Below are 22,773 nucleotides of genomic sequence, written 5' to 3' on the forward strand. Positions count from 1 at the left end.
TTAATTCTTTAATAAATTTTAGCACTAAGTCCCATTGTTTTTAAATAAGTACATAGAAATAAACGTTATGTGCAAAATAAAAGAATTGTGCTAGACTACCAAACTTCTTAGTTTTGTTACATTAACTTCATATTTCGATGGTAAACTATTTCATTGATCTAAGAATTAAATTTCTTTTTTGAATTCTAGTATTGTAATTAATTGTTTTGAAATAAAAGTGTAAAGATAATTTCTATGTAAAAAAAAAAATAATATAATTGTGCCCAATATTGAATTATTCGGTTTTGTTACACTAAATTAATATTTCTCGAGTTAGAGTAATTTTATTGCTTAAAAACAAACTCTTTGAATTCCGATAGCTAATTTAATCGTTAATAATGTTAAGAGTTAATAGGAACCTTAGTATTAAGTTGCATTTGATAATTTTAGACAAAACCATTACAAGTACACTTAGTATACTTAGGACGTTAAAATCTCGATAATCAAATCTTTGCGAGATTAGTATATTATTAAGTATTCAAATTACATTTGGGATAAATTTTGGAATTAGATTAAGTTAGAAATAGGGACTTAAGTGGATATTAGGAGTGGATATTAGGAGAGCAAGTGAAAAGATCAAAATTACCCTCACAACCTCACGAAATAACCGTCTGTCACCACCTCACATTCGGCCAATACATTTCTTTCCCACTCCAACACACAACCGCACAAGCACTCTACCTCCATTGCCAAAACCGCGGCTCCACCTCCACTTTTCTTCACAATCCAACTTCTCACCTCAGCTCCACAACACCATTTCCCTTTCGGATCAGCAGCTGGAGCAAGGTAGGAGAGCTGAAATCCGCAAGCTACACCCAGTTTTCCAGCCGCAACAACCACCACAGCTCCACCATCTGCTCAGCCAAGACAACCCCAAACCAGTCGCGAGCCTAGGGAAATAATTCTGCCCAGATTTGTTCGTGCGTGAACGGAGCATTAGCAGAGGTACTTCTTGATCTAGTTTGAGTTGATTAGAGGGTTCTGGAGCTAACTTAAAATCTTGCATGTTGATTATTAGACTTCGGATGGTAGTTACAAAAACAGCAAAAATTTTCTGATGTGCGATAGTGCTTCATCCGAGACTGATTGGAATGATGCTACCTTAGATGATCAAACTCTGTTATTCTGAGCTTGTTGTGATGTTTAATTAACTAATCACTAACTAATTAAATTGTTCAAAGCTTTGCATGGGAACTTGGAACTTTCGGATGATGAACCAAGGAACATAAGAAATTCTGTTTTGATGTAGTAATGTTGCCGTGAGCTTGAGCAGAAAATGTAAGTTTAACTTGCCTAAATGTGACCCTCTGAATTGATCCCTGTGCTTAATTAGTCAATAACTAATCAGTTAAGCTGTGCATGTAGCAATGAGATGGCCTAAACCAGAAAAATAAAAAGGAAAATTTGAAAGTGGTTCATGCATGATCACCGAGGCTCATGGGAGAATTTCTGGATTTTTGGGAAATTTGTAGTTGCTAATTGAATTCAATTTTTGAGTTAAAAATGTCAACTAGTTAGCTAAGTGTTTAAACGCTGAATTGAGTACCTAATACCATACTTAAACCAAGGAAAAATTCGAACTAAAGTAGATTGGTTGCTGGAAATTTTGGGTGATAGCCGAAGGGGTATGATCCAGAATTTCAATATCGTTGGGAAAATTGTAATTTGTTTCTGGAAATTTATTTTATTTCCTTGGATTATGGTGGCTCAGAATTTCATAAGAGATGCAAATTTCAAGATATACAATTTGTTTAGCAACGAACCAATTAGTACATATAAAGTTGGAACCAAAAACGCTAGTATACAATTGCTGGAAATTCTCTTGTGATTGCCGAATATTGAGTTGAATTATCAACTTGGATTCTGGAAATTTTCTTGAAAATATAATGGTTAAAATGCCTGGAATATGTTGTTTGGGAATCTATAAGGAATGCATGGACGGCTTGAAATAAAAACATGTTGGTGTTAAAAGAAAAAAAAAAAAGGAGTTTTTCATTAGTGGAAAATGAAACTCCAGATTTTCGGATGTCCCTGACCAGTCTCGATAAAATGTTTATATCTTGGTGTAGGAAAATCCGTTTAAGGCGCCGTCAGTGGTATTTGAAACTAGAATCATAGGCCTTTGACCTATAGAGATTTCGTATTTTTCCTCCATGTGTATCGCTGTCTGTGAATGTTTAAAGTAGACTGTTTTGCATGAATATCCTGTTTCTTTGAGAAACTAAACTTGAATTTGGATTGAGATTTTATCTTACTTGTGGTTCAAATTCTTGATTCAATTGTAGTTGGAAGTAACTAATGTCGTCAAGGGCCAATGATTGATGAAGCCCTTGGCCATTTGAATGACTTTATAAGTACCACGGTGTGATGAAAGTGAATTGCTGGAATGTCTTGGAAGCTTTACTTTTACTTTTACTTGCTTATGTTGGGTTTGCTGAGACCAAGTGCTAATGATTGATGAAGCCTTGGTTGATCATGTTAGCTTATTCGGAAATGCACTTGTTGAAATTTAAGGCTAATGATTGACGAAGTCCTAGTAATTTGTTATGTGATTTTTACCACATTTTGATTCATATTATGATTTCGAAACGGAATCGGAGCTGTGGAAGTTGTATCGACTTAGCGAACTCGAGTAACTGTGGTCAAATTAATCAAAAATATTTTTCCAGCTAGTATTATATTATAAAACTCCATATCTAGTGCTTTGCCTAAAAATTTTCCAACTCGATAATTTCCTTTAGCTCAAACTAGCCTTGATAGCTATAGTAAATAAGTTCTATAGCTTTTGAAAACTTTAAGTCTTATTTTAACTCCTTTTCTTTCCTTAAGCTTTGCACTTGGATAGTTAACTATAGGAAAAGTTCCAAAATACGAGTTTTACTAATTTTAGTGAAAAGCTTGAGAAACTTACTCGGCAAGAAACCTTATTTTTAGGTAAAATAGTTTAGTAATAATTTTGCAAAAACCATAGCTTTAAAGAAATGTTCAAAGTAACTTCCTAACGTGGATATTAAGAGATTTGTCGATTTATTTCAAGAAAGTAATACAAGTTATTTTTTTCAGGAAAAGTATCTTAATGAAAACTATAGGAAACAATCCTTCTACTTTGTCACGTATTAACCCAAGGGACTCTTGATTTCCTAAGGGAAAGTGAATTAGTAGTATGTAATTATACCTCAATGTCTATAAGCTTAAAAACGGAGTAAAAACTTATAGTTTCAATATTTGTTATTTTAGGGTATCGTGAGGAAGTGGAACTCGAATCCCAATTTGACATCTGAACTTCACTCTTGGTGAGTGTCCCTGTTTGTTCTATTCTTACATGATTAAGTGCTTCCTTGAATTTAAGTGTGATAATCGCAAAAATTGGTTTTGATCCATCGAAGTGAGCGGTGTGTACTTTACCACACTAGTCGTTCGAGTGGTGACTTGTGTAAAGCATTTTTTTTGTGAATCCAAGTGCTAGACGTAAAGTCGTTGGGTGAATCCCTCGACGAGTCAATAATAATAAATCAAGTGCTAGACGTAAAGTCGTTGGGTGAATCCCTCGACGAGTCAATAAGAGTAAATCAAGTGCTAGACGTAAAGTCGTTGGGTGAATCCCTCGACGAGTCAATAATAATAAATCAAGTGCTAGACGTAAAGTCGTTGGGTGAATCCCTCGACGAGTCAATAAGAGTAAATCAAGTGCTAGACGTAAATTCGTTGGGTGAATCCCTCGACGAGTCAATAATAATAAATCAAGTGCTAGACGTAAAGTCGTTGGGTGAATCCCTCGACGAGTCAATAAGAGTAAATCAAGTGCTAGACGTAAAGTCGTTGGGTGAATCCCTCGACGAGTCAATAATAATAAATCAAGTGCTAGACGTAAAGTCGTTGGGTGAATCCCTCGACGAGTCAATAATAGTAAATCAAGTGCTAGACGTAAAGAATCCCTCGACGAGTCAATAAGAGTAAATCAAGTGCTAGACGTAAAGTCGTTGGGTGAATCCCTCGACGAGTCAATAATAATAATGTAAGTTCAGGACGTAACGTCGTTGGGTGAATCCCTCGACCAGTCTAAGGTACACTTGGGTATTATCGCCTTCCTATTTGTTTACTTCAGTCGAATCAATACGTGCTAATTGTTTTAATTGATTGCATGTTTTTGGGGCACCACTGAGCTTTAGCTCACCCCACGTTTAATTGTTTTCCTTGACAGGTCTTGAAGTTTGAGAAATCTGAGCAGTGCTGATTTCTTTTAATTTGTACTTGAATCTTAAGACTGCAGTTTACCGTTGTATTGTATTGTGAATTGAAAAACGTATTGGTTATTTTGGATTGCCACTTGAAGCTGGAAAATGTTTAAACCCTAATTATTATGTTTGGCTTGTATGGTTGTAATCGTGGTGTGTGACAGTATATATCCGGATTGGTACGACCTTATACCTTAGAGGTAACGCGTGAGATGTATAAGAGCCGTCGACTGGCTATCTTCTTTACTGCTATCTCTGAAGTTAATGTAGATTTAAGGATGATCCTATCTGGGAAAAGTTGTTTTGTAACAGATTAGGTTATTCTTCGGAAGGATCCGGGTTAGTGTGCGTGCGTGAGTCCTGGCGAGAGCTGGGCAGACGGCCCGCCAACCCTCTGGTTCGCCTTAGGGGGAAGTGGGGTCGTCACAGGTGGTATCAGAGCTCTTATCGAGCTCGTGCCGGGAAAGGATTCTCGGACTGTGGGGATTGGCTTGTTAAGTGTGAAACAAAAGTCGATAGTTGAGGATATTAGATATGTATGTTGGGTAGGAATCTCAAATGTAGGTAAGTTACTCTTGGGACTGGCCAGCCTGAGATGTAAATTATCCTATTGTCGGATTCTTGTACCCGAATACCAGATATTTCATTCAATGATGTATTTGCAAATTTGGAAGAATTTAGTATATTGCATTATGATGTGATTAGAGATCAAATCCAGAAAAGTAGAACCGAAAGTATCAAGTTTAGCTTTTGAAAGATAAAAGTGAAGAGCCAATAGTGAGATCTTGAAGATTAGTGCCAATTCTGTACTTAAGATGAATAATTTTACTAGTCATTCAATGGTAAATGGAATATATGCCATCTCTTACCCAAAATAATGGTTTAGACATAGAATTGAGTGAAATAGTAGTTTAGACAGGAACTATGCAGTTGTGAACAGCTTTAAACCTTGAGGAGAGTCTTTAAAACTGAGGTGAGATAAGTTGACGAATTTGCCATGTGAGGTGAGTTATCGATGACATTGTGGTTCCTTAAGTTTTACTGGAGGACTATTCGGGACTAACGTCCAAAAGGATAAAGATAACTAGTTGTTAGGTTATTAGAAAAGCCAATGTATGAAATGTTTGAGATCATTTAGAATACTTAAGAGTCATTGATGTACTTAAGTAATGATCATGTTATTCGATTTAATATTAGACGTGGTAGATCTACAATCCACTAAGGTTAAGTTGAATCTAAACTAAGGGGTTGAGCTATTAGTTATGTGGTTATAATAATTTGCGTATTATTGAATTGTTTTCTTTCGTGTTTATAAAGATTGAAGTTTGAGTTATGTATGAAAATATTGAATGTATTCGTGAATTGTTTGGCTCTTGAAGTTGTATGAAATTGGTGTGCAATGTGACTCATATTGTGTGTATGAAACTTGATGACTACACGTCTACTTTGTTATAATGTTGAAAAAAAAATAAATAAATAAATTCTCGAACCAACTCAATTCCAAACACCAATGGGTGATAAGAAAATAATCAGTAGCTTAACTCATAATAATTGCGAATTCTGGATCGGAGGGCATAAAATACTAGTGGATCTAATCAGAGTGGATATAAAAGGTTATGATGTTATTATAGGAATGAATTTTTTAACTCATCATCATGCTAAGCTTGATTTCAGAGCAAAAGTGTTAGAATTTTGGATTTCCGGAGAAGCAACTTGGGAGTAAGAAGAAGAAATACAGAAAAAGTATTCCGATTTGTTTCTCAAGAAAGTGTGAATTTTGAGGACAAAATTCATTGTAAGGAGGGGAGGATGTGAGAACCCTGAAAATATACATATAAATATCAGTGCATATTTTATTTGCATTTTAATTCTTTAATAAATTTTAGCACTAAGTCCCATTGTTTTTAAATAAGTACATAGAAATAAACGTTATGTGCAAAATAAAAGAATTGTGCTAGACTACCAAACTTCTTAGTTTTTTTACATTAACTTCATATTTCGATGGTAAACTATTTCATTGATCTAAGAATTAAATTTCTTTTTTGAATTCTAGTATTGTAATTAATTGTTTTGAAATAAAAGTGTAAAGATAATTTCTATGTAAAAAAAAAAATAATATAATTGTGCCCAATATTGAATTATTCGGTTTTGTTACACTAAATTAATATTTCTCGAGTTAGAGTAATTTTATTGCTTAAAAACAAACTCTTTGAATTCCGATAGCTAATTTAATCGTTAATAATGTTAAGAGTTAATAGGAACCTTAGTATTAAGTTGCATTTGATAATTTTAGACAAAACCATTACAAGTACACTTAGTATACTTAGGACGTTAAAATCTCGATAATCAAATCTTTGCGAGATTAGTATATTATTAAGTATTCAAATTACATTTGGGATAAATTTTGGAATTAGATTAAGTTAGAAATAGGGACTTAAGTGGATATTAGGAGTGGATATTAGGAGAGCAAGTGAAAAGATCAAAATTACCCTCACAACCTCACGAAATAACCGTCTGTCACCACCTCACATTCGGCCAATACATTTCTTTCCCACTCCAACACACAACCGCACAAGCACTCTACCTCCATTGCCAAAACCGCGGCTCCACCTCCACTTTTCTTCACAATCCAACTTCTCACCTCAGCTCCACAACACCATTTCCCTTTCGGATCAGCAGCTGGAGCAAGGTAGGAGAGCTGAAATCCGCAAGCTACACCCAGTTTTCCAGCCGCAACAACCACCACAGCTCCACCATCTGCTCAGCCAAGACAACCCCAAACCAGTCGCGAGCCTAGGGAAATAATTCTGCCCAGATTTGTTCGTGCGTGAACGGAGCATTAGCAGAGGTACTTCTTGATCTAGTTTGAGTTGATTAGAGGGTTCTGGAGCTAACTTAAAATCTTGCATGTTGATTATTAGACTTCGGATGGTAGTTACAAAAACAGCAAAAATTTTCTGATGTGCGATAGTGCTTCATCCGAGACTGATTGGAATGATGCTACCTTAGATGATCAAACTCTGTTATTCTGAGCTTGTTGTGATGTTTAATTAACTAATCACTAACTAATTAAATTGTTCAAAGCTTTGCATGGGAACTTGGAACTTTCGGATGATGAACCAAGGAACATAAGAAATTCTGTTTTGATGTAGTAATGTTGCCGTGAGCTTGAGCAGAAAATGTAAGTTTAACTTGCCTAAATGTGACCCTCTGAATTGATCCCTGTGCTTAATTAGTCAATAACTAATCAGTTAAGCTGTGCATGTAGCAATGAGATGGCCTAAACCAGAAAAATAAAAAGGAAAATTTGAAAGTGGTTCATGCATGATCACCGAGGCTCATGGGAGAATTTCTGGATTTTTGGGAAATTTGTAGTTGCTAATTGAATTCAATTTTTGAGTTAAAAATGTCAACTAGTTAGCTAAGTGTTTAAACGCTGAATTGAGTACCTAATACCATACTTAAACCAAGGAAAAATTCGAACTAAAGTAGATTGGTTGCTGGAAATTTTGGGTGATAGCCGAAGGGGTATGATCCAGAATTTCAATATCGTTGGGAAAATTGTAATTTGTTTCTGGAAATTTATTTTATTTCCTTGGATTATGGTGGCTCAGAATTTCATAAGAGATGCAAATTTCAAGATATACAATTTGTTTAGCAACGAACCAATTAGTACATATAAAGTTGGAACCAAAAACGCTAGTATACAATTGCTGGAAATTCTCTTGTGATTGCCGAATATTGAGTTGAATTATCAACTTGGATTCTGGAAATTTTCTTGAAAATATAATGGTTAAAATGCCTGGAATATGTTGTTTGGGAATCTATAAGGAATGCATGGACGGCTTGAAATAAAAACATGTTGGTGTTAAAAGAAAAAAAAAAAAGGAGTTTTTCATTAGTGGAAAATGAAACTCCAGATTTTCGGATGTCCCTGACCAGTCTCGATAAAATGTTTATATCTTGGTGTAGGAAAATCCGTTTAAGGCGCCGTCAGTGGTATTTGAAACTAGAATCATAGGCCTTTGACCTATAGAGATTTCGTATTTTTCCTCCATGTGTATCGCTGTCTGTGAATGTTTAAAGTAGACTGTTTTGCATGAATATCCTGTTTCTTTGAGAAACTAAACTTGAATTTGGATTGAGATTTTATCTTACTTGTGGTTCAAATTCTTGATTCAATTGTAGTTGGAAGTAACTAATGTCGTCAAGGGCCAATGATTGATGAAGCCCTTGGCCATTTGAATGACTTTATAAGTACCACGGTGTGATGAAAGTGAATTGCTGGAATGTCTTGGAAGCTTTACTTTTACTTTTACTTGCTTATGTTGGGTTTGCTGAGACCAAGTGCTAATGATTGATGAAGCCTTGGTTGATCATGTTAGCTTATTCGGAAATGCACTTGTTGAAATTTAAGGCTAATGATTGACGAAGTCCTAGTAATTTGTTATGTGATTTTTACCACATTTTGATTCATATTATGATTTCGAAACGGAATCGGAGCTGTGGAAGTTGTATCGACTTAGCGAACTCGAGTAACTGTGGTCAAATTAATCAAAAATATTTTTCCAGCTAGTATTATATTATAAAACTCCATATCTAGTGCTTTGCCTAAAAATTTTCCAACTCGATAATTTCCTTTAGCTCAAACTAGCCTTGATAGCTATAGTAAATAAGTTCTATAGCTTTTGAAAACTTTAAGTCTTATTTTAACTCCTTTTCTTTCCTTAAGCTTTGCACTTGGATAGTTAACTATAAGAAAAGTTCCAAAATACGAGTTTTACTAATTTTAGTGAAAAGCTTGAGAAACTTACTCGGCAAGAAACCTTATTTTTAGGTAAAATAGTTTAGTAATAATTTTGCAAAAACCATAGCTTTAAAGAAATGTTCAAAGTAACTTCCTAACGTGGATATTAAGAGATTTGTCGATTTATTTCAAGAAAGTAATACAAGTTATTTTTTTCAGGAAAAGTATCTTAATGAAAACTATAGGAAACAATCCTTCTACTTTGTCACGTATTAACCCAAGGGACTCTTGATTTCCTAAGGGAAAGTGAATTAGTAGTATGTAATTATACCTCAATGTCTATAAGCTTAAAAACGGAGTAAAAACTTATAGTTTCAATATTTGTTATTTTAGGGTATCGTGAGGAAGTGGAACTCGAATCCCAATTTGACATCTGAACTTCACTCTTGGTGAGTGTCCCTGTTTGTTCTATTCTTACATGATTAAGTGCTTCCTTGAATTTAAGTGTGATAATCGCAAAAATTGGTTTTGATCCATCGAAGTGAGCGGTGTGTACTTTACCACACTAGTCGTTCGAGTGGTGACTTGTGTAAAGCATTTTTTTTGTGAATCCAAGTGCTAGACGTAAAGTCGTTGGGTGAATCCCTCGACGAGTCAATAATAATAAATCAAGTGCTAGACGTAAAGTCGTTGGGTGAATCCCTCGACGAGTCAATAAGAGTAAATCAAGTGCTAGACGTAAAGTCGTTGGGTGAATCCCTCGACGAGTCAATAATAATAAATCAAGTGCTAGACGTAAAGTCGTTGGGTGAATCCCTCGACGAGTCAATAAGAGTAAATCAAGTGCTAGACGTAAATTCGTTGGGTGAATCCCTCGACGAGTCAATAATAATAAATCAAGTGCTAGACGTAAAGTCGTTGGGTGAATCCCTCGACGAGTCAATAAGAGTAAATCAAGTGCTAGACGTAAAGTCGTTGGGTGAATCCCTCGACGAGTCAATAATAATAAATCAAGTGCTAGACGTAAAGTCGTTGGGTGAATCCCTCGACGAGTCAATAATAGTAAATCAAGTGCTAGACGTAAAGTCGTTGGGTGAATCCCTCGACGAGTCAATAAGAGTAAATCAAGTGCTAGACGTAAAGTCGTTGGGTGAATCCCTCGACGAGTCAATAATAATAATGTAAGTTCAGGACGTAACGTCGTTGGGTGAATCCCTCGACCAGTCTAAGGTACACTTGGGTATTATCGCCTTCCTATTTGTTTACTTCAGTCGAATCAATACGTGCTAATTGTTTTAATTGATTGCATGTTTTTGGGGCACCACTGAGCTTTAGCTCACCCCACGTTTAATTGTTTTCCTTGACAGGTCTTGAAGTTTGAGAAATCTGAGCAGTGCTGATTTCTTTTAATTTGTACTTGAATCTTAAGACTGCAGTTTACCGTTGTATTGTATTGTGAATTGAAAAACGTATTGGTTATTTTGGATTGCCACTTGAAGCTGGAAAATGTTTAAACCCTAATTATTATGTTTGGCTTGTATGGTTGTAATCGTGGTGTGTGACAGTATATATCCGGATTGGTACGACCTTATACCTTAGAGGTAACGCGTGAGATGTATAAGAGCCGTCGACTGGCTATCTTCTTTACTGCTATCTCTGAAGTTAATGTAGATTTAAGGATGATCCTATCTGGGAAAAGTTGTTTTGTAACAGATTAGGTTATTCTTCGGAAGGATCCGGGTTAGTGTGCGTGCGTGAGTCCTGGCGAGAGCTGGGCAGACGGCCCGCCAACCCTCTGGTTCGCCTTAGGGGGAAGTGGGGTCGTCACAGAGGGTCTTTCTTTGCTGTGGGTAGACCATCATCCATGGAGTAAAGAGGTTGGCTGCCTTTTACTCCATATATACTATTGAGTTAGCGAGGCAAGAATGCCCTTGCTAATTCCTCATGAAACGCACGTGATGATGTTTTCCATCATTCTTAACTGTTGGAACTGACAAAAGGACCAACATTTGGCACTTTTTGATAAATTGGAGACCAAAAGTTTACTTTTAATTATTGAAGGGACAAAAGTTCGTTAGGACAAAAGTTCGAGGGTCATTGGGACTTTTTCCCTAAATATTTCGACTCTTATCAAATTGGGCTATAGTTAAAAGGCTCCACGTCTACCTGACACAACCCTATTCTAAACTCTAAATTCCAGTAATCGTTATTAAACAACCACACCATGTAAAGCGCGACCATCCTAAAAATCGTGTCAACAAGAGGATACTACTTAGAGATGTTTATTACTTAGAGATGTTTACTTTCTGACAAGGAAGTAACCTGGCCTATTACTTTTTTTAGATGATGTTTATTTTTTGGGGTGTTCATTAGTCGGTAATCAGGAAATTTGATAAAAAAAATTTCAATAATTTGGGAATCAATTTTTTAATATCAATATTTGATTACCATCCAACTTTTAGTTATTAAATTGGATCGGAGAACCCGTAATTCGGTAATATCCAAAATATGAAATGTCAATAGTGAGTTAATATATTTTAATTTTCTCTAAAAATTTATTGTAACAAAATAATATCCTATATATTTTGCCAAACAAATTCAATTAACTTAACTCAAATAAACATGATATACAAAAAAAAGGTTCGTAATCCTAAGTCACAACTCATAATCTCAATTCTTAAATAACATTGAAATAAACAAGAAGTCCAAAGTTAATCATCAAGCAAAACTCCAACATGTCAACTTCCATCAAAATTTGACTTCCAAGAATAATGTTAAAGTGGATTTTTTTATTGAACATTATGTTTCGATTTTTTTTTGAATTCCATTTTACCAAAAACGAAAATTTGATCTATATTGGATTGGCCAGTTTTTAAGTTTTTTTTTTTGAAATATGAACACCACCAATTATTTTGGGGACCTGTCAAGTTGTAAAGTGGATCTTCCCTAGTTGAATTTGAAGTCCCTACAACAATGTTTTAAGGTTTGAACTGGACTAGCACATTTGATTGGTGGGATTGTGAATTGGCAATGTCTCTTATCTAGTTCATATCTATAGTTGACCAGTCACCAAAATCAGTGAAGACTGATTAAGACCGTTGAAATCATAGTACTCGGTTTGAATCGTGAATTACAATTTTGCAATTTGCTCATATTAAATTGCAATAGGAATCAAAGTTTTTCAAACCCTAAAGACTAATCTGGTAAGTTGACATTTGTTGTTCTCTCTCAGTTCTCCCTTTCTTATTCTCTTTTCTCTCTAGCTCTCCTCCATACCTTTTTTATTTTCTAGATTTATTCTCCCGCTTGCCCCTAGACTTGCAACCTCAATCCTCTACTACTGCTCTATCAAGAGATACCATAAACTCAAGGTTTAAAATACCCCAGTTAATTATCTTTATTTTTCCTTCTTTTTTTACCTTATACCAATTTTTCCTTTCATTTGTACACTTCCTTGTTTTTTCCCTCTTTTTAAAGTTTAGTTCTTTATGCTCTGCCGATTTTTTTCCTTTTTTCATGATTTTTGTTTTGGTTTTTGCTAAGCTATAGTTGATTTTATTTAATAAAATTGGCTTTGATTGTATTGGGTTTGGAAAATATTTGTGACCCGTGTTTTCAAACTCAAACAGAACCAAATTGATCCATTTGCCTGATTAAATCGAGAATTAGTCAAGCATTCGGTCGAAACTTTCCTAAAAACTCAGTAGGCAAAAATGCAGGGAAAATTTGCCAATTTAGTCTCTAAATATTTTTACTAATGTCAATTTAGTCCCTTAAAGTTTTTTTTATATGCAATTAGTCCTCAAAGTAAAATATATATGCCAATTAAGGACTTGTGTCACAACACTGCTCCCAAACATGTCTTTTATTTGAATAGACGGTGGTCCATTCAGGGGCTTTTTGGGTAGTTCACGCCAAGATCATTTTAATGCTTCGATAGAAAATAAAAACACGATTAAAAGGTAGAAATTAGCAAAGCGTATGAGAGAAAGAGTGTGTGAAACCAAATTAGGGCTTTTTGTTGCTGTCTGAAATCTGCATTAGTGGACATGAATCAGATGATGAAAAATGATCTGAATGACTTGGAATCGCTAAGGATAGAACAATTGGGTGAACAAAAGAATACAAAGGATAATACTGGTGAAATGGCAGTGGGAAAGTATGGTAAGTCCAATTACTTTTACTTGAAGTGAACTGTTGTCATGATTTGGTTACATAATCTATTGATTCTTTACTTATTGTGAATCATTTTTTGATTTTTTGCACTATGTCCATTTCATGGGTAAGGAAAGACTAGGGATTTGGGTGGTTGAATGTGGGGTATGATATGGGATAATATTGCTTTTTTCGATTTTTCTTTAACATATATGGTCCATTTGTTGGCAAAATTGCATTATGTTATTGCTTTCATGCTATTGGAAATAGGGACAGAATAAAGGTTGAGCACATGGAGAATAATTAATAAAAATTTTTGTCTTTTTCTGAAAAAAATAGAAACAAGACACAGATTTGATTATTTTACTCTGAAAATATTTCATGGTGGGGCACATTTTGGACCACCAAAAGAAAAGTATGTAGAGGATAGTATGGAATCTTTTGAGGGTGTCCTTACACTCGAGTGAGTTTGAATAGTCTTTCTTCCTTCTGTAATTTGCTTAGATATGAAGGCATTGTGAACTTGTATTATAGAGTTTTAGATAGAGAGGATAAATTTAAACTTTGTAAAATAGATAGTGAAGATGATGTTGCAGATATGGCTGCCATAAGGAGCCAAATTGGTGATGTTGAGCTATATTTGGTACAAGAATTCTATATTAGATTCTTGGACAGTAAATTAGGCAAGTGTAATGTTAGTATGGGCGAGTCTAGTGTATCAAAAGAATATTGTTGCTATGTTGACATAACCTTCGACGACTGCACTACTTTTGAAGATACTATAGTGTCAGTTGAAGTTATTGAGGAAGAAGATGCCTGCAAGGTTGATGATGATGCAGAATTAGAATCTACCGATGTTGAAAGTTTTCATGATAGTAATTATCACTTTAGCAAAGACGAATACGATGTGATTTTTTAGAAAGTTGTTGCTAGTGCTGAAAAGGAGTTAAAGTTGATCAGAAAATAGGAGAAACACTACCTGGTGGAGAGACTTGAGGCAGTAGAAATAATGTCACAAAACCAACTCATGATGCAATAGAAAGAATAGCAGCATGCAAATAAGAAAGTATCAAAGATGGAGCTGATGATGATTTGAATCTATATGATGGAGATGTCATTCCAGTGCATGAACAATCAGTCTCAATCAATACTCATGAGCTAAATAGCTGCTGTGAGTCCTCAGATGAGGAAGCCAAAATATGTCAAGTTTAGGCCTAAAATTGACATGGCAGACCCAAAATTTTATGTTGGGTTATTGTTCAATGATAAACAAATCTTCAAGAGAGCTATTGATTACTATAGTGTGAAATGGGGAAAAGTATTTTGATGGAAAAAGAATGATATTAGAAGCATGAGGGCCAATTGTAACTGGTTCATTTATATTTCTAAAGAGGCGGATAGTGATGCATTTGTCATACGAACCATGGGATCACCTTGTCATTGTGGTTGGACATTTTATTACAAACGGGCCAATTCAAGTTTCTTAAGTAGAGATTATATGGAATTCCTTAGGCTAAACAAGAGGGTGACAGTTGCACAGTTCAAGGAAAAAGTTCACCTTGAACTCAATGTCAACATCACTAAGCACCAGGCCAGCAAGACTTTCATGAAGGCCAAGTTGTTGATTAATGATAGTTACAAAACCAATACATAAAGCTATGGGACTATTGTAAAGAGCTGCTTACATGTAATCCCGGGACAATAGTGCATATGGAGACCTCTATTGACGAAGTTAGTGGTAAGGAGAGATTTCTAAGATTGTACATATGTTTTTTGAAGTATTGAAAAGATGTTTCAAAACTAGTTGTAGACGTGTGATTGGGGTGGATGGTTGTCACTTGAGGGGTCCAGAACCCAGAGTATTGTAAATAGCGATTGGTATCGATGCAAATTACTACATCTATCCTGTTACTTATGCCATAGTGGAGGTCGAAAAATAAAAGTTCATGGAAGTGGTTCATAGAGTTCTTAAAGTATGACTTGTTAATTTATGAACAAAAGAGCTGGACCTTCAATAGTGATAGGCAAAAGGTAACATTTTGTTGCTTATGCTTGCTGGTTTTTTTTTTATTTTCTATGTCAATGAATCAACTTTTGCTTATTGGTCTACACTTGTAGGGTTTAGGATCTGTCATTCAATAAGCGATTCCAAGAATAAAGCATAGACATTGTGTATGACACCTACACAATAACATGAAAAAGTTTCATCCCGTACAATCAATAAAGGATAGATTTTGGGCGTGTGCACGGCCATCCTATATGAAGAGATTTGAAAATGAAATGGAAGTTTTAAGAGAGTATGATGGCAATGCTCACAAGTGGCTACTAGACAACACAAATCCAGCACACTAGTCAAGATCACACTTTAGAGAAGCAGCAAAGTGTGATATTCTATTGAATAACTTGTGTGAGAACTTTAATTCAGTCATCCTAGAGGCCCGAGAAAAACCAATTCTTGGTATGCTCGAGATCATTAGAGTTTATCTTATGAAAAGATTAAGGACAAAAAGAGAATGGATAAAGAAACGGACTGATGACATTTACCTAAAAATTCAGAACAAGTTGGAAAACGCCAAAATCGAGTATGCTACCAATATTGCTCGACAGTCGGATGACAAGAGATTTGAAGTATAATACATCTATGGTGGAACCTATGTGGTGGACCTAGACAAGTGTACGTGCACTTGTAGAAGGTGGGAACTCACAAACTTGCCTTGTTGTCATGTCGCTCCATGCATTTCACTTGTATTTGGCAAACCAAAGGACTATGTGCACAAGTGTTATTCAAGAGAGGCATATTTGGTTGCATATGAGCCCGTTATTGCTTCAATAAGTGGCCCAAATGCGTGGAAAGTCTCGGCGAAGAAACCTATACTGCCACCTAAGAAAATAAGACTTCCGTAAAGGCTTAAGAAAGCAAGGAGGGAACCAGAAGAGCCTCGAAAAGGTAGTAATAGAGTTATAAAGCTATCAAGAGCAGGAGTCACTCTACTAAGTTGCTTTAAAATACCATGAAAAAGGACACACTAAAAGAAAATGTCCACAGCTTGTACCACAAGAGTAGTTAATTGCACATGGTAGCAGTAGGGAGCCATCTTTCAACACTAACAGGTGCAGCAATTGTTAAAAGTTGGGTTATAATAGAAGAACTTGCCCAAAAATTCATAACAACAAGAAAATTTATGCAGTTGCAAATGGGTTAAATACTTCAACAGCTGGTTTATTATTCCTAGCAAACACCTACACTATTTTGAGTAATATTAAGTACATTTTGTTGATGTTTTCTCTTTTTATAGAGGGGCCAGAACCTGAGGTGTCTAATGCACAACCAGCTGTTAAAAAACAACCAAAAGCTCATGAACATCATGCTTGGCAAGGCTGTACAGTTGAAAAACAAGCTGTTGGAGATGAAGAATATAGTTGCTACATGCCTAAATGACAACTTGCATGTTAATTGTATCTATATTGCCACTAATTTTTTTTTCTTGTACATTGATGTGCAATGGACTGAAATTCTACAACCTGCTGAAACAATAGAGCTTACACCTTCAGCTCCTAGTCAAGTTCCTGAACAAAAGACAGAGACTATAAAAAGCACATTTTGTCAAGCTCTAGGACATAACAGGAAAACATGTCCCTCACATCAAGCACAATCTTGGAGAATACGGAAGGCATCTATGGATGCTTATGGTCCATATGTTGAGTCAATTGGGAAAAATAGAGGATAAAGCAGAGGGTGAGTTTAAGAGATGAAAAATGGCTTCTACTTTGCATGGTTTCTTTATGATAGCACTTATACTTGCATGCTTATATAAGCACATAGGCTCATAGATGAACCAGATGAGGAGAACGAACCTAGAACTAAAGGCCATCTAGCTGGTTATGAGTAATATCAAGTAGCTACAATAGCTCTCACCCAATGTTGATCAACATAATTCATCCATAATATATGGACTGATCAATTAGTTTGAGCCTACTTATATATTTTGGCTGAACATTTTTTGTGAGCCTACTTCTAGAACATGTATCCTAGTTCCCTAGTTAAATCATAGGGTTAATCACATTTAATCCCCTTAAGGTATACCCCATTTTTCAATTTACCCCCTAACCTTTAATTTTGCTCACTTAACCCCCTATAGGACAAAATTGCTCATGCATTATTTTGACTTTTCATTTACCTTGTTTTCCTTTCTTTTATTTCTTTTTTTCTTTCTTCTTTATTTAATTCTTTCTCTTTCCCACAAAAATCTTCACCTTAATGGTTGAAATTAAAAAAGAGGAATTGCAGAGATCTATCTTCTCCTTAAATGATTAAAAAAATATTCAAATCACTTTCTTAAAATATAATTTTTTTAGCCTTTCAATTCTTTTAATTTTGGATTTTCGTCTTTCCTTTCTAGTTTCTCATTTTATTCTTAAGAAAATATCTTAAAATGAAATTGTGATATGATTAATAATCATCAATTGAAATTTGTGACACGTGGCATCATACAAAAAAGCAAAATTAGTTTTTGACGCCTTTTAAACCTTCACCCAAAAATATGTAATTACAAACTCAAAACAAAAATTTTCGTTGAAATTGAATTTTCTATTGGGAAGAATGAAAGAGATAAGAAAGAGAAAAAGAAATCAAAGAAAGAAAAAAAATTCCATCTTATGGTATTTTCTTGAAAATAAAATGAGAAATTAGAAAGAAAAGAGAAAAATCCAAAATTAAAAGAATTGAAAGGCTAAAAAAATTGTATTTTAGGAAAGTGATTTAAATATATTTTTTAATCATTTAAGGAGAAAATAGATCTCTATAATTCCTCTTTTTTAATTTCAATCATTTGTGGAAAAGAGGAAGAATTAAATAAAGAAAAAAAGAGAAAAAGAAATAAAAGAAAGGAACAAGGTAAATAAAAAGTCAAAATAATGCAAGGGCAATTTTGTCCTATAGGGGGTTAAGTGAAAAAAATTAAATGTTAGAGGGTAAATTGAGAAATGGGGTATATTTTAAGGGGATTAAATGTGATTAACCCTAAATCATATTAGTTGGAACAATTTAGTTTGCTGGAATTGCATTGTTATTTTGGTACTATATGATCATGTCCAACTTACATGAACATATCTTTTTTTGTTAATGGTTGGACTGATACTCATTGACAGGTTCTGAAATTTTTTAGTACTCAGGTTGTTACCTAGAAAAAGTTAACGTATTATGTATTTGGTTGCTAGTTAGGATTTTTAAAAACGAAAGCAAAACTCTGCAGACTTTTTTTTTTTTTGTGAGCAACTTATTGCATTGAAATGACATACTTGATATCTAGTTGCAGTTATAGCTGGTAATTTTGCTGTGGCATCACTATAGAGTTTGGTATCAAAGTTGGGATTGTTCAAATTTAAAGCGAAACTCTACTGAAAACTTTTTTAAACATGAGAAACAAGAAGCTAACCATGTTTCAATAATCATACATAACACAATAGCTTTACAGGTCCTAAACTAAGTTTAACATCCAACCTCTAATTCCAATTGATGACTAAACAAACATATCAACACTAGATTGCCTTTTTCCAGCAACACCATTTGAGCTACTGCAACATTTTGAGTCCCTGTCCTACATGCCTCTTTTGGGCATTATCACTAAATGCTGCCACTAATAAAATGTAGTATTCGAACACTACCAACAGAAACAGTTTCATCCTTTTTTCCCAACTTTTTAATTTCTTTCTTCATGTCTATGTTCTTCCTCTCGGCTTGTCTTAGCTCTAGTAGCAATTTCACTATCACGTTTTTGGTGTACTCCGACATGGCAGGATCGTGCCATAAAAAGAAATAGCAAGCATGGTGTGTCTACAAATTATCATATATTCTATGATTAGTAATACAAAAAAAAAAAGAATTTGTTTAAAAAAAGGAATGAACCCAAATAAATCCTATTCTAGTTGGTCATATTACGCCGTAATTTCTACATCCATAAAACCTTCTTGATGAATTTGCTGCAATCCACGAGCTAACTATTTTGCATACTTCTTGGCAGCAGCACTTCACCTTGTCATCTCCATTATAGCTTTCAACCTATCCTCAGATGAATCTTTCAAGAGTCAAAGTGCGATATGTCTCATTCTTTGGATCTCCATTGGTGGCTGAACTGGATAACCCCTCATCCATATTTCTTCTTCTATTATGCATTCAAAAAGAGGAATTTGAAGACATTTTGGAATGGGATCTGCTCAAGACCCTAATTTGGCTAAATTGGGCTACACCTCATCTCGTCATTGCCTTTATATCATCTTCCATCTAGGTTTTCATTTGTTATTTTTAATTTTTGAAGCACTAAAATGATCTTGGCATGAATTGCCTAAAAAGCCCCAAAATGGACCGCCGTCTATTCGAATAAAAGACATGTTTGGGGCGGCGCCGCGACACACGTCCTTAATGGGCATATATATTTTACTTCGAGGACTAATTGCATGTAAAAAAACTTTAAAAGACTAAATTGGCATTAGTGAAAATGTTTAGGGACCATTTTGGTAATTTTCTCAAAATTCAGTCAGATGCCATGAGAAACCAGTGGATACCCTCTTCTTTTTCATTGTGCTGAGCTAGATTTTGTTTGACTAACCAGTCGTAATTCCTAATTCATTCCTGAACCGCTCACGCCAACCGTTCGCCACCACAATTAACGCATGGGTATCCACTGGTTTCTCATGGCATCTGACCGAATTTTGAGAAAATCGCCAAAATGGTCCCTAAACATTTTCACTGATGCCAATTTAGTCTCTTAAAGTTTTTTTTACATGCAATTAGTCCTCGAAGTAAAATATATATGCCCATTAAGGACGTGTGTCGCGGCGCCGCCCCAAACATGTCTTTTATTCGAATAGATGGCAGTCCATTTAGGGGCTTTTTGGGCAATTCATGCCAAGATCATTTTAATGCTTCAAAAATTAAAAATAACAAATGAAAACCTAGATGGAAGATGATATAAAGGCAATGACGAGATGAGGTGTAGCCCAATTTAGCCAAATTAGGGTCTTGAGCAGATCCCATTCCAAAATGTCTTCAAATTCCTCTTTTTGAATGCATAATAGAAGAAGAAATATGGATGAGGGGTTATCCAGTTCAGCCACCAATGGAGATCCAAAGAATGAGACATATCGCACTTTGACTCTTGAAAGATTCATCTGAGGATAGGTTGAAAGCTATAATGGAGATGACAAGGTGAAGTGCTGCTGCCAAGAAGTATGCAAAATAGTTAGCTCGTGGATTGCAACAAATTCATCAAGAAGGTTTTATGGATGTAGAAATTACGGCGTAATATGACCAACTAGAATAGGATTTATTTGGGTTCATTTCTTTTTTTAAACAAATTCTTTTTTTTTTGTATTACTAATCATAGAATATTTGATAATTTGCAGACACACCATGCTTGCTATTTCTTTTTATGGCACGATCCTCCCATGTCGGAGTACACCAAAAACGTGATAGTGAAATTGCTACTAGAGCTAAGACAAGCCGAGAGGAAGAACATAGAAATGAAGAAAGAAATTAAAAAGTTGGAAAAAAAAGGATGAAAGTGTTTCTGTTGGTAGTGTTCGAATACTACATTTTATTAGTGGCAACATTTAGTGATAATGCCCAAAAGAGGCATGTAGGACAGGGACTCAAAATGTTGCAGTAGCTCATATGGTGTTGCTGGAAAAATGCAATCTAGTGTTGATACGTTTGTTTAGTCATCAATTGGAATTAGAGGTTGGATGTTGAACCTAGTTTAGGACCTGTAAAGCTATTGTGTTATGTATGACTATTGAAACATGGTTAGCTACTTGTTTCTCATGTTTCAAAAAGTTTTCAGTAGAGTATCGCTTTAAATTTGAACAATCCCAACCTTGATACCAAACTCTATAGTGATGCCACAGCAAAATTACCAGCTATAACCGCAACTAGATATCAAGTATGTCATTTCAATGCAATAAGTTGCTCACAAAAAAAAAAAAAAAAAAAGTCTGCAGAGTTTTGCTTTCGTTTTTAAGAATCCTAATCAGCAACCAAATACATAATACGTTAACTTTTTCTAGGTAACAACCTGAGTACTAAAAAATTTCAGAACCTGCCAATGAGTATCAGTCCAACCATTAACAAAAAAGGATATGTTCATGTAAGTTGGACATGATCATATAGTACCAAAATAACAATGCAATTCCAGCAAACTAAATTGTTCCAACTAATATGATTTAACTAGGGAACTAGGATACATGTTCTAGTAGTAGGCTCACAAAAAATTTTCAGTCAAAATACATAAGTAGGCTCAAACTAATTGATCAGTCCATATATTCTGGATGAATTATGTTGATTAGCATTGGGTGTGAGCTATTGTAGCTACTTGATATTACTCATAACCAACTAGATGGTCTTTAGTTTTGGGTTCGTTCTCCTCATCTGGTTCATCTATGAGCCTATGTGCTTATATAAGCATGCAAGTATAAGTGCTATCATAAAGAAACCATGCAAAGTAGAAGCCATTTTTCATCTCTTAAACTCACCCTCTGCTTTATCCTCTATTTTTTCCAACTGACTCAACATATGGACCATAAGCATCCATAGATGCCTTCCGTATTCTCCAAGATTGTGCTTAATGTGAGGGACATGTTTTCCTATTATGTCCTAGAGCTCAACAAAATGTGCTTTTTATAGTCGCTGTCTTTTGTTCAAGAACTTGACTAGGAGCTGAAGGTGTAAGCTCTATTGTTTCAGCAGGTTGTAGAATTTCAGTCTGTTGCACATCAATCTACAAGAAAAAAAATTAGTGGCAATATAGATACAATTAACATGTAAGTTGTCATTTAGGTATGTAGCAACTATATTCTTCATCTCCAGCAGCTTGTTTTTCAACTGTATAGCCTTGCCAAGCATGATGTTCATGAGCTTTTGGTTGTTTTTCAATAGCTGGTTGTGCATTAGACACCTCAGGTTCTGGCCCCTCTATAAAAAGAGAAAACATCAACAAAATGTACTTAATATTACTCAAAATAGTGTAGGAGTTTGCTAGGAATAATAAACCAGCTGTTGAAGTATTTAACCCATTTGCAACTGCACAAATTTTCTTGCTGTTATGGATTTTTGGGCAAGTTTGTGACAGCCCCACCTTCCCCTAAGGCGAACCAAAGGGGTTAGCGGACTGCCTGCCCAACTCTCGCCAGGACTAACGGTTCAGTTTACGTCGATCTATTACGTTCCGGAACTTACCATTGCGCGCAAACAAGTCAAAATCACAAAATAAAAAAAAAATGAAAAATCGAAGCCGAAATTTATCCAAACCACGGCCAAGCATATCTATACATTGGAAATCAACATTTACAAGCCAAACGGCAAACCAAGATATTCGTCTAGTTCATACATGTACCAAAAGCCATTTACACACCAAACATTGGTGGAAACAAAACACTTAGGGTTTTTACCCTCAAGAAGCTATTCAAAAATACATGTACAAGAGCTTAACTTGTCATCCAACTATCACAATCTTTTCCAAAAGTTTCATTTTCCTGTAAGGAAAACAAATGACACGGAATGAGCTATATGCCCAGTGAGAATACAACCACCATAGCAGCTAAGAT

General features: G+C 35.1%; 2 long non-coding RNA genes across 2 annotated transcripts; both read left to right on the forward strand.

The window, feature by feature from the left end:
* Window positions 1–331: 331 nt before the first annotated feature.
* LOC140005352 (uncharacterized) lies at window positions 332–4,422 on the forward strand. Its single transcript, XR_011813179.1, has 3 exons — window positions 332–984; window positions 3,277–3,332; window positions 4,241–4,422. It is a non-coding gene; the product is annotated as an uncharacterized lncRNA (long non-coding RNA).
* A 2,051-nt stretch (window positions 4,423–6,473) lies between these two features.
* Window positions 6,474–10,570, forward strand: LOC140005354 (uncharacterized). Its single transcript, XR_011813181.1, has 3 exons — window positions 6,474–7,122; window positions 9,415–9,470; window positions 10,389–10,570. It is a non-coding gene; the product is annotated as an uncharacterized lncRNA (long non-coding RNA).
* Window positions 10,571–22,773: the final 12,203 nt, after the last annotated feature.

This window comes from Coffea arabica, chromosome 4c (genome assembly GCF_036785885.1).
Source record: "Coffea arabica cultivar ET-39 chromosome 4c, Coffea Arabica ET-39 HiFi, whole genome shotgun sequence".
In the NCBI taxonomy this organism is placed as follows: Eukaryota; Viridiplantae; Streptophyta; class Magnoliopsida; order Gentianales; family Rubiaceae; genus Coffea; species Coffea arabica.